The sequence below is a fragment of the Tyto alba genome, unplaced genomic scaffold, assembly GCF_018691265.1.
Source record: "Tyto alba isolate M040663 unplaced genomic scaffold, T.alba_DEE_v4.0 Super-Scaffold_40, whole genome shotgun sequence".
In the NCBI taxonomy this organism is placed as follows: Eukaryota; Metazoa; Chordata; class Aves; order Strigiformes; family Tytonidae; genus Tyto; species Tyto alba.
In genome coordinates, this window is record NW_024881316.1 from 36,183,370 (window position 1) to 36,193,933 (window position 10,564).

The window sequence follows — 10,564 nt, forward strand, 5'->3', positions numbered from 1 at the left end:
CCAATGTCATGAATTTAATATTCATAATATTGCACATAATGCAAAAGAAGATTATAAAATGCCTTGTCAGGTCCTACTCACTAAACATAACTAATAAAGCAGAACAAAAGCAAATGCATCATTTTAGGAGTGCAAAATACTATTTGCAGTAGTAGAGCTGACATTTGCACTTTATGTTAAATGTGCTGTGTAATATATAGCACATTATATCTATTATTGTAATAAGAAGGAAATGTTTGTGTGTTATGGGATCTGTATTAAAGCCTGATACCTGGTTTGCTCCAATAAATTAAATAAACAGAAACATTAAATGCAGATTTAAAAATCATGCCACTGCAGTGTTATAATTACCTGAGTTGATTTTCTGATGATGGATTGAGATTGAACTTCAGTTTATAACAAATTAATGTCTCTGATGCATTTTCACGGAGGTTGAAGGAGATGAAAAGAAACCAGACTCATTGCTTTGATGTCCATATAAATAATAACTAAGAGACATGTCAGATGAAGATGATGCTATTCTTGAAAAGTTGAACTACTGAGCACTACACATCCTGTGCACCCTGCAGGTTGGCAGTGAGTTCTTACAGCATGGCCAGTCATAGAGCATGCAGGTTGCCAGAGGCACCTGACAACAGCTTCAGATGGTTCTATGATATTCAAGGTCCAAGCTGAGATATGATTCACCACATCTGGCTTTGTTTCTGTGTATTTGTTTCTGGGTGACAGAAACATATCAGTATTTCTGTTACTTTTAAATTACTTGTGTTATTAAAATGTCTACTAGTTACATTTTAAGTAACTGAATGAAAAAACTGCTTGTATACATAAATATATATATAAATATATATATACACAAAAAATATATATACACATGCATATAAAACTCTATATGCATGTGTATATATATGTGTGTGTAGCCAGTAGAATATCATCCATTCAGAATCAGTAACATATGGTTTAGATTATGCAAACAAGATGGAGAAAATTTACACTGAAAAGAAAGTATTTTAAAAAACTTGGATTACATGTGGACTGTCAGATTCATATATAATGCTGTACACTCCTAGGATGATACTGTTTTGAGCAGTATCATAAGTATATATAGAAAATATACATGCCACAATGAATTCTGCGAGAGACATAGTCTCGCATAAAAATTCACTTGCATCACTCTCTTTCCTGACTGAAGCAGAGATTTTAATTATATTTCTTCTTCCTACTGACATTGAATGGTCTGGATGGGAAGAATTTCCTGACTTTCCTCCACTTTCAGGAAGCAGCCAGTTTAACTTAGCTCAACTTTTCACTGATGGAGAAGTTACATGCCTACTAAGGCCTGGAGACACAATCTTGGGATCCTCTCATTGTGCATTTGAGGTTCACTTCGTCTCATTTCAATAAAGTGTTTTTTTTTTTTTTTTTTTTTTCCACCCTCTTTATTCTACTTGCCACAACTGAGACTTCAGTTTTGTGAATGTTTCTTGAGTAATCTCCTTCTCTTTCCTTTTAATCTACTCTTTCCTTGTGCTGGACTATCCTCTCTGTTTTTCCCATTTAAAGGTTTCATAAAATCATAGAATCATAGAATGGTTTTGGTTGAAAGGGACCAGAAAGATCATCTAGTTCTAACCCCTTGCCATGGAGAGGGACACCTTCCACTAGACCAGGTTGCTCAAAGACCAGTACAACCTGACCTTGAACACTTGAAGGGAGGGGGCAGCCACAGCTTCTCCGGGCAACTTGTTCCAGTCTCTCACCACCCTCACAGTAAATAATTTATTTCTTATATCTAAACTAAACCTACTTTATTTCAGTTTAAAACCATCACCCTTCATCCTATCACTACACTGCCTGATAAAGAGTCCCTCCCCATCTTTCCTGTAGCCACCTTTAAGTACTGGAAGGCCACTATAAGGTCTCTCCAGAGTCTTCTCTACTCCAGGCTGAACAACCTCATCTCTCTCAGCCTGTCCTCATAGGAGAGGTGCTCTAGCCCTCTGACTATCTTCATGGCCTCCTGTGGACTTGCTTGAGCTGGTCCACGTCCTTCTTATGTTGGGGGCCCTGGAGTTGGACACAGCACTACAGGTGGGGTCTTACCAGAGTGGAATAGAGGAGGAGAATCACCTCCCTCAATCTGCTGGCCACATTTTTCTTGATGCAGCCCAAGATACAGTTGGCTTCCTGGGCTGTGAGTGCACACTGCTGGCTCATATTCAGATTTCCATTCACTACTACCCCCAAGACCCTGTCTTCAGGACTGGTCTCAATTGACTCATTGTCCAGCCTGTTTTTGTGCTTGGGATTGCCCTGACCCATGTGCGGGACCTTGCACGTGGCCTTGTTGAACATCATGAGGCTCACATCGGCCCACCTTTTCAGCCAATCAAGGTCCTTCTGGATTGTATCTTTTCCCTTTGGAGTATCAATCACACTCCACAACTCGGTGTTGTTGGCAAACCTGCTGAGAGTAAACTCAATCCCACTGTCCATCTCTTTGACAAATTCATATGGCTCTGTCAGGAAAAAAGCTCCAAAAATACTAACTGACATAGTTTCTAATCTGGTCCATAATATGACTTTATCAATACCTGTGCTGGCATGGCATAACATGGCATGAAGTCCATGAAAATGGGAGTACATGATTATTTATGCTGGTATGAATATTTGCTGTTGAACAAGAAACCACAGACTACAGGATGCCATTCATAAATCTTTCCCTACCTTATTTCAGAACTTCTTGATTCTATTATCTACTACTATTACCAATGTTGTGGGAGTATATCAAAGTCCCTAAGGTACTGTATAAATGTAAGAGATAATTCCAACCCTCAAAACTGAGAAGCTTAATAGAAAAGACAGAGGGGAAACTAAGTCAGAGAGAGGGAAAAATAGCCTTCCTAAGGTCATACTGAAAGACTGTGACAAAATAATTACAAGTCTCAAGCCAGTGCCTGACCTACGGAGCTGTCAAAGGCAGATGGGAATACTTCCAGTTGTGTCAGGTAAGAATCTCCCAGTTCCCTTTATTATTGTCACCCAGTCATAGAAAGTGAGGCCTTTCAAGTTTTAAATGTCAGCCAACACATACAGATTTTTCATATTGGAGATTTTCTAAACGGTTCAATTACTGTTTAAGTAAGGGATATCATGTTCTAAATGGGTAAAAAGGGGATAACTGTGAAGTGTTACTCCAGAGTAGCCAGGTGTGTGATGTACATGTGGTATTTTAATTAGTTACATAAGTAAATTATCTAGTTGCATATAAAGCAAACATGATCCAAACACATGATACTAAACATTACACTAAGTAACAGAAAGGACCACACTGTATCTATTAGTCATCATGAATCTCTCTAATAGTGTCTCTACAGAAGTACAAGTGAGATTGAAAGATAAGTGACTGAAGGCCAATGAAATGGAACAAGATTTAGAAAACATGCACTCATCTGTTTTGCAAAATATATTCATCTTCTAAAGCTCATGTTTTTCTCCATTGGTGCAAAAAGAGCATCTCAAGAAGCTTTTCCTTGTAGTAAAGTTTTGAAAACAACGCATGCATTTTTTTCCTTACAGAAGATAATAAAACAAAACAGAGTGCAAACCAAAATGTTATTCCAGAGTGTATTATCATGGCATATGTATTCTATACAGAATAAATATAGATTTCAGAGGTAATATAAGAAGTAGTGAAAATTACTATACATGGTGTAGAAGAATAAAACAACCATTGAGACACTTTGAGAAACATCTCATCCCACAAAAGCTCTCTTGTTGTTATTGACTTTTAAATTTTGAAGTCTTTTTCAAGATTTATTGGCAACAGGAAAGGTGCCAACAGAAATTACTATGAGACTGGTTACATTGCATCTTTCAATCAAAATGTATTCCAATATAATAATTGAACTAACATTATCCTCCAGCTAGATGTTTTCAAAAAATATCCCTAATTTGAACTGGTAATGAGTAGAACAATTTCTAGTGTTCACAAGAAAGGTGCTTCATGACAGAGTAGCAAGAAAGAAAGATTCAGTGTAAATGTGAAAGGTCAAAATAAATGTCAAATAGAAAAATGAAAAATTCTCATTTGGCTATATCATTTTAACTCAAAAATTATTTATTCTGAAATGTACTGGGAAATCTATTACCTTTAAGATATAAAGGTCTTGTTAGAATTACTGTGAAATCTTTCCAAGACTAGAAAAAGTCATTATCACATCAGAGACTGTAGTTCTTAAAAGATAATTATCACAACAAAATGTATTTACATCAAAGAAGGACAGAAGTACTTTCCTTAAAAACATTTTATTACTCTCTTCCCTACTCTGTCTTGTAGAACTACAAAATCATCAAATTTATAGTCCATAATCTTTTTTAATGAGCAGCTTTTCAATGTATAGAGGGACATGAGAGAAATGATTATTTGTTTTCTTCAACTTATTTCCCTGTGGGATGGATTTGCAAAGTAATAGCAAAATTGAAAATATTAAAGAGCAGTTTCCCATTACAGGAAACAACACTCAACTTAGAATCTGATTATGCATTAAGTGTAATTTATTTTTTTATTCATCAGGTCTTGAACAGAAGTGATTAAGAAGCATGTAAACAATTTAGAATCTTAGACAAAGCTGACTTCCCAAGAATTAATTTTATCTAAAGATACTAATGGTGGAAAACAAACTTTTTTTCTTTGTCTAAAAACTAATTGTTCTTCAAGGATTTTGTAGACACAATAGCATCAGATTAACAATTCACTTCTTAACAATATGTACTTTTCAAAGACCAAGGATATACAGATGTGTCTGACTGGCTTCAACGTGCAGTTGTGAGCCAGATGCCTGGCACCTGCCTACCCTGATAAATAGGGATCATAAGCTAAGTTAACAAAAGGTAAATTCAGGCATTCTGCCCTTCCTTGAACATAAATTTTTTATTTCGATATCAAAGGCAGGGTGACACAACTCAAATAATTTCAATGCCACTGCAGATTTTTATGTGCACCATATGTAGTTCATTAGTGAACAGAATGCATTTTCTCAGGGACTGGATTGGGAGGAACATCTGTCCTCTATCAGCTCTTATTCATTGTATTATTCACTTGACTTGTTTACATTTTACTGTGGCTCGTAGCTGTGTCTACTAGTCAACTAAACAAGACTAGGGCATGGATCTGAGCATTGGAGCATGGCTTTGTCCATGGTGTTTCTCGCTCTCAGGCAACATCCAGGAGTAGTTGGAGGTCAGCAGACAGCCTGATGTAACTGCTTCATTGTGGTGCGAGAGATCAGCTGTGTGCACACCTTCACGGCTTTACCAACTGGCTGAAAGACCAAAAAAACAAGCCCTTATCTGTTTTATGCACAGATAAAGTGTCTGTTGGTATAGCTTATGGGGGTAGGTACCCGTTTTATGAGTACATAGTGGCACAAGAAGACTTTCAGCTTAGGTTTTATGGTGTAGAAATCATCCTGGTACTGAAGGTTTAGATGTTTAATGGTGATTCTAGATTTTGGGAAGAAACAAACTCATTAGTCACACCAGAATTAGCCAAAGAATACTAACCCAAAGGTTAATCACATTTGCTGGAATTGCATAAATGTTGTTATGGTGCAACATTCCACCAGATCTTTCTAAATTAAATCTTTTATTCCTTCTAAAGTATACTTTCAAAAAATATGGTTTCATATTTTTCTCCGAAAAAAAAAAAAAAAATCCCAATCTTTGTTAGTATATCCTTGATTTTTTAAAAAAAAATCAGAATTATAGAGTGACTTGTTTTATGTGAGAGTATACATATTTCCCCACTACTGACTGAGGTTTTATGAAGAAAATGTAATAACATTTGGAGTCAAAGCTACTCACAGTAATGGGAAATTGGTTCTAAACAACATCAAATTGTCAGCTGAAAGCTTATATCTGTCTAGTACTAGCAGACAAACATATAGAGTAAGAGAGTCTGTGAAAACAACATTATCTGTGCACTTTGAACTTTTTGATTGTCTGGTCGCCATATATCTGAGTTAAATTTCAATAGTTCAAAATAATCTCATTGGCTAGAAATTACTAGAATACAGGATGGTTTATATCTTCTTCCTGATGATGATTGACACCAGTTCTGATGCAGTTCAATTGTCCCACAGAGTGACAACCACTTAGACTATTCTGATAAACTTTGATTAACCTGAAATTTTTCCTGAAACCTAAATCCTAAATGTATCATTTGGCTTCGTCAAAATGATAAAGAACACCATGAGTCACTACAAGCTTCAGAAATCTTTGCAACAGTTCAACATTCACCTTTATTCTCCTTTTGTGTTTTTTTGCCTAGTGGAGTTGGTGTCTGGGAACTGGATGTTTATATTCATCTTCACATCAGGCTCCTGCATCCAGAGAAAAAAATGTGTTATATATTCTAAAGAGAATACTTTAGGCAAGCACAAATGTTTTATATGAAAAAGAATCACTGCCAGTATTACTGTCACAATAAACCTAGATGTCATCAGTTTGGGAATATCTAGCAAAATTTCAGAGAAAATAGGCAAACAGTTTAACATTAATTTTATGCTTGTATAATGTATGAGTTTAAGTATATTTCAATCACTGTTAAAATGATTAGTAAAGAAAATGTTCTTATTAAGTCTTACTCCTGGCAAATAAATATTACTGAACAGAATGTTCGACTACAGTTTACTACTGACAGTTTTTAAGGATGTTGAGCTTGTGTCTATGGACATTTTCCAATACTGTTTATCTGTTATGGCTCCCAAGACATTTTTTAACCTAAACACTTTTTTCTAATACTGCCAAAATTGTTCACATAATTCACTGAGTATTCTGTTTACAGCATGCCACCTTATAATTGAAAAAATGAACAAAACAAACAAACCAAAAAAACCCTTCAAAGATAAATCTAGTTTTGTAATTTAAATCTGTTCTCTATATTCATGTTCTCACCATGTAAGTAAGTTTAATGTATTTCCTCTATGGAAATTAAAACCTTGATTTTTAGTCTTTCTTACCACATGACAAGCTGTCAAAATTCTTAATTACCTTTATAGTTTCTTCTTGATTTTTGTTTTTCTCCATAATGGCTTATGGAGTTTATTCTTTTATTATTTTTATTTTTGGAAACCTAAATATTTTTTTACAGATTGTAAATTATTCAGTCCACTTCAATTTCAATGTCATCATTCATATTTTTAACTCCCAAGCATTTAAATTGCTAATTGCTGCTCATTCATCTTCTTTTATTTAAACAATAACATAAACCTTTCAGATCTTAATTATTTCTTCCTTTCTTCTCCTTCCTCTCTTTCTTTCTTTCTCTCTCTCTTTCTCAATTTATCTATTCCTTCCTTCCTTCCTTCCTTCCTTCCTTCCTTCCTTCCTTCCTTCCTTCCTTCCTTCCTTCCTTCCTTCCTTCCTTCCTTCCTTCCTTCCTTCCTTCCTTCCTTCCTTCCTTCCTTCCTTCCTTCCTTCCTTCCTTCCTTCCTTCCTTCCTTCCTTCCTTCCTTCCTTCCTTCCTTCCTTCCTTCCTTCCTTCCTTCCTTCCTTCCTTCCTTCCTTCCTTCCTTCCTTCCTTCCTTCCTTCCTTCCTTCCTTCCTTCCTTCCTTCCTTCCTTCCTTCCTTCCTTCCTTCCTTCCTTCCTTCCTTCCTTCCTTCCTTCCTTCCTTCCTTCCTGCCTGCCTGCCTGCCTGCCTGCCTGCCTGCCTGCCTGCCTGCCTGCCTGCCTTCTTTCTTTCCCTACAGTAAGATTAATTAAGATGCATATATTAGACTTTGTAAATCTCCATTTATCAATTGTATTATTGAAGTCATTTGGAACATTCTCCAAAAGCTGCATTTTTCAGTAGCTGAAATTGCAGTGATCCATAAAGTTTTAGAGCTGCTTAATCACGTTATCACTGGGCTATCACTCACTTGGAACATATCAAAAAAGACCAATAAAACAAGAGTTAAGAGCATCCTAAAGGAGAAAAAGGAAAGGAAATTTGTAGGAACATTTTTCTTGAAGGACTTCAGTCAGTCAGTTCTGTGACTGAAGGCTGTTTTAGAGCCTGTCTAATACAATTTTCTGCCTTTGAAATTATATTGGACTTTGAACTACATTTTTACTTCAGATAAGTTAATTTTCTTCCTAATCAAGGTAAACTACAGTGAAATAAGATCTTATTCATCTGTCTTTGCAGTATTTGTTTAAATTCACACCTTAAATTATGAATGATAGACAGGGATTTTTCCATGAAAGCAAAATTTTCTTATTTTTCAAGCTGACTATATTTTGCTCTTTAAAAAAGCTAGAAAGTGCCACCTTAGACTTAGATGCAGGAAGAGGAAATCTTTCCAGTTGTGTCCTCTGAAGAGAGAAAGTTTATCATGGAAACGTTTCTGAAAGACCAAATGCAAGGCTGAAGATTTGTTGTTTGTAGTCATATGAAGAATATGAACACTTAATATATCAGCTACAGTAGACACTGTCTGAAAGACAGAAACACTCCTCAGTGTAGGAAATTAACCCAATACTCTCCTTTTAAACTGTTGTGTTACAGTCATCCTCCTTTTTGGATTCTACTTTGCTCCATCATGCACAGCTTCAATAAGAGAAGTGGGTGGCATCTCCCTATGGAAAGATTATTGGTCTGAAACCTTACCTTAATGAAGCACATACACCCTGAGAGAAGCAGGATTTTAGGAACTTCTTTCTTTTTAGTGTTTTTCATTATTTAATGTATGTGACTGATTCTTGGTGTGCTGGCTACCCGAAGTCCTAGGTGAGATTCTCCATCTGCCTGCAACATGTATTAATACTTTGGTGCCTAACTCAGGTTTCATAATGGCACTCTGGGAGTTAGGCATCTGAACGACTTCATCTTGATTCCCTTGATATCCCTGAGATCAAAACATCTTTACGTTCATGTGAACCATGTTGGTGGTGATTGCATAGATAGAATAGAAAATGTGATGGTTGTCTTCAGGAAATTCTCTGTGTATATGCTGACATTTCTGGAAGGCAGCATGAGATTTTATTTTCTATTTCTGACATGACATTTTTCTGCTGCTGTAAGCTATATTTTGAGTCTGGCTCTTCCATAAACTTACTGTTGCTTTTCTCCTTAGCATAGTTTCTGGTGATTGTTAGGTTTGGTCATTTCTACTCTTGTGTTATTTTTTCCAAAATTTTTTTAGAGGTTGGTTGTTTATTTGGAGTGATTATAAATTTATGCTAAATGCCAAACTTTACAGAAGATAAGAATAGGACAGAATTTGGACAGTGTTGCCTCTTCATTTTTTATTATATCCAAGTCATGTTTTCTGTGTGCTTCATTGCCCTGTGGTAGGTCACTGGTGTAAGAATACGACTTATAAGGAGAAAGGGGACTACATTTTAAATGTTAGCTTCTCTTTTTTACTGTAAGGTGAGCTTGTTTCTTTTTACTGTGACATGTAAGATGCAAAACAGATATTTTAAAACTTTTATTTCATAGTTATCTTCTCTATCCCACATACTCTCCATTTTACTTTTATTATCTTTAATCAGTCTTTTCTACCTGCTTCATTCTGAAACTGAAGTTTCACCTGTTAAGTCAGGTGCTTCTTTAACAGATAAAAATTGCCAAAGTTGTCAAAATTGTCAATAGAAATTAATTTTATGAGTTGTATGAGTAAATACAAAACAATGTGAATCGCTACATGTTGAACCCTGAAGTCTGGCATCAGCTTTTATGTATTTTTTGTTTAAGTAAATGGTGAATTAAATACAATTAGAGTAATTTTTAACTTGTTTTTTTAATCAAGAAAGCATATAATCTGAAGTGTTGAATCATTTGATTTGTGTCAAATACATCTATCTCAGTGACATCATAGGTTTTGAAGGTATAGTGTCACATTCCTGCCAACTGGAGAAGCTCAGTTACCCTCACTTTGAAATTAGTTATGCCTGGGTTAGGGTTACGTGGATGTGGTAGACAGATTGTACCTCACTCTCCTCTCCTGCCAAGATGACCAGATAAGAGGCCACTCTGACCTGGAATCCAGCAAGTTTCATTAGCCTGTTATTTTTGCATTATTTTCCTTCTTAGAAACATTTGCCAGCTTAAGTATAGCTTCAGAAGGTCAGGGCTACATCTACATGATAGTAAATTAGCATCAGGGCCAGAGATTAGGGTATGTTCTCTGCTGGTTTAGTCTTTTTGCCTCTAAACAGAATTGAACAGCAAAACATGAAAATAAATGCACATCCATAGCAAAAAATAAAATAAGTGGCTATTTACCATCAGTTAATTATTTTTCTCTTTTTACAGTTCAAATCCAATTAAAGTTCATTGTCATACAAAATCAGATTATGCTTTCTACATTTATTACATCTAATAATTACAAGCCACACTATATAGGTAATATAATATTAATGATGCAAAAATTACTCAAGATTATAGCTGAATTTGGTAGCTGTGGCTTATGACTACAAGAACAGAACCCTAAAACTGAAAAAAAATGAGGCAGAAAAAAACATGAATACTCCCTCTGTCAACAGCATTACAAATGCCATGCATGGTTTCTGTC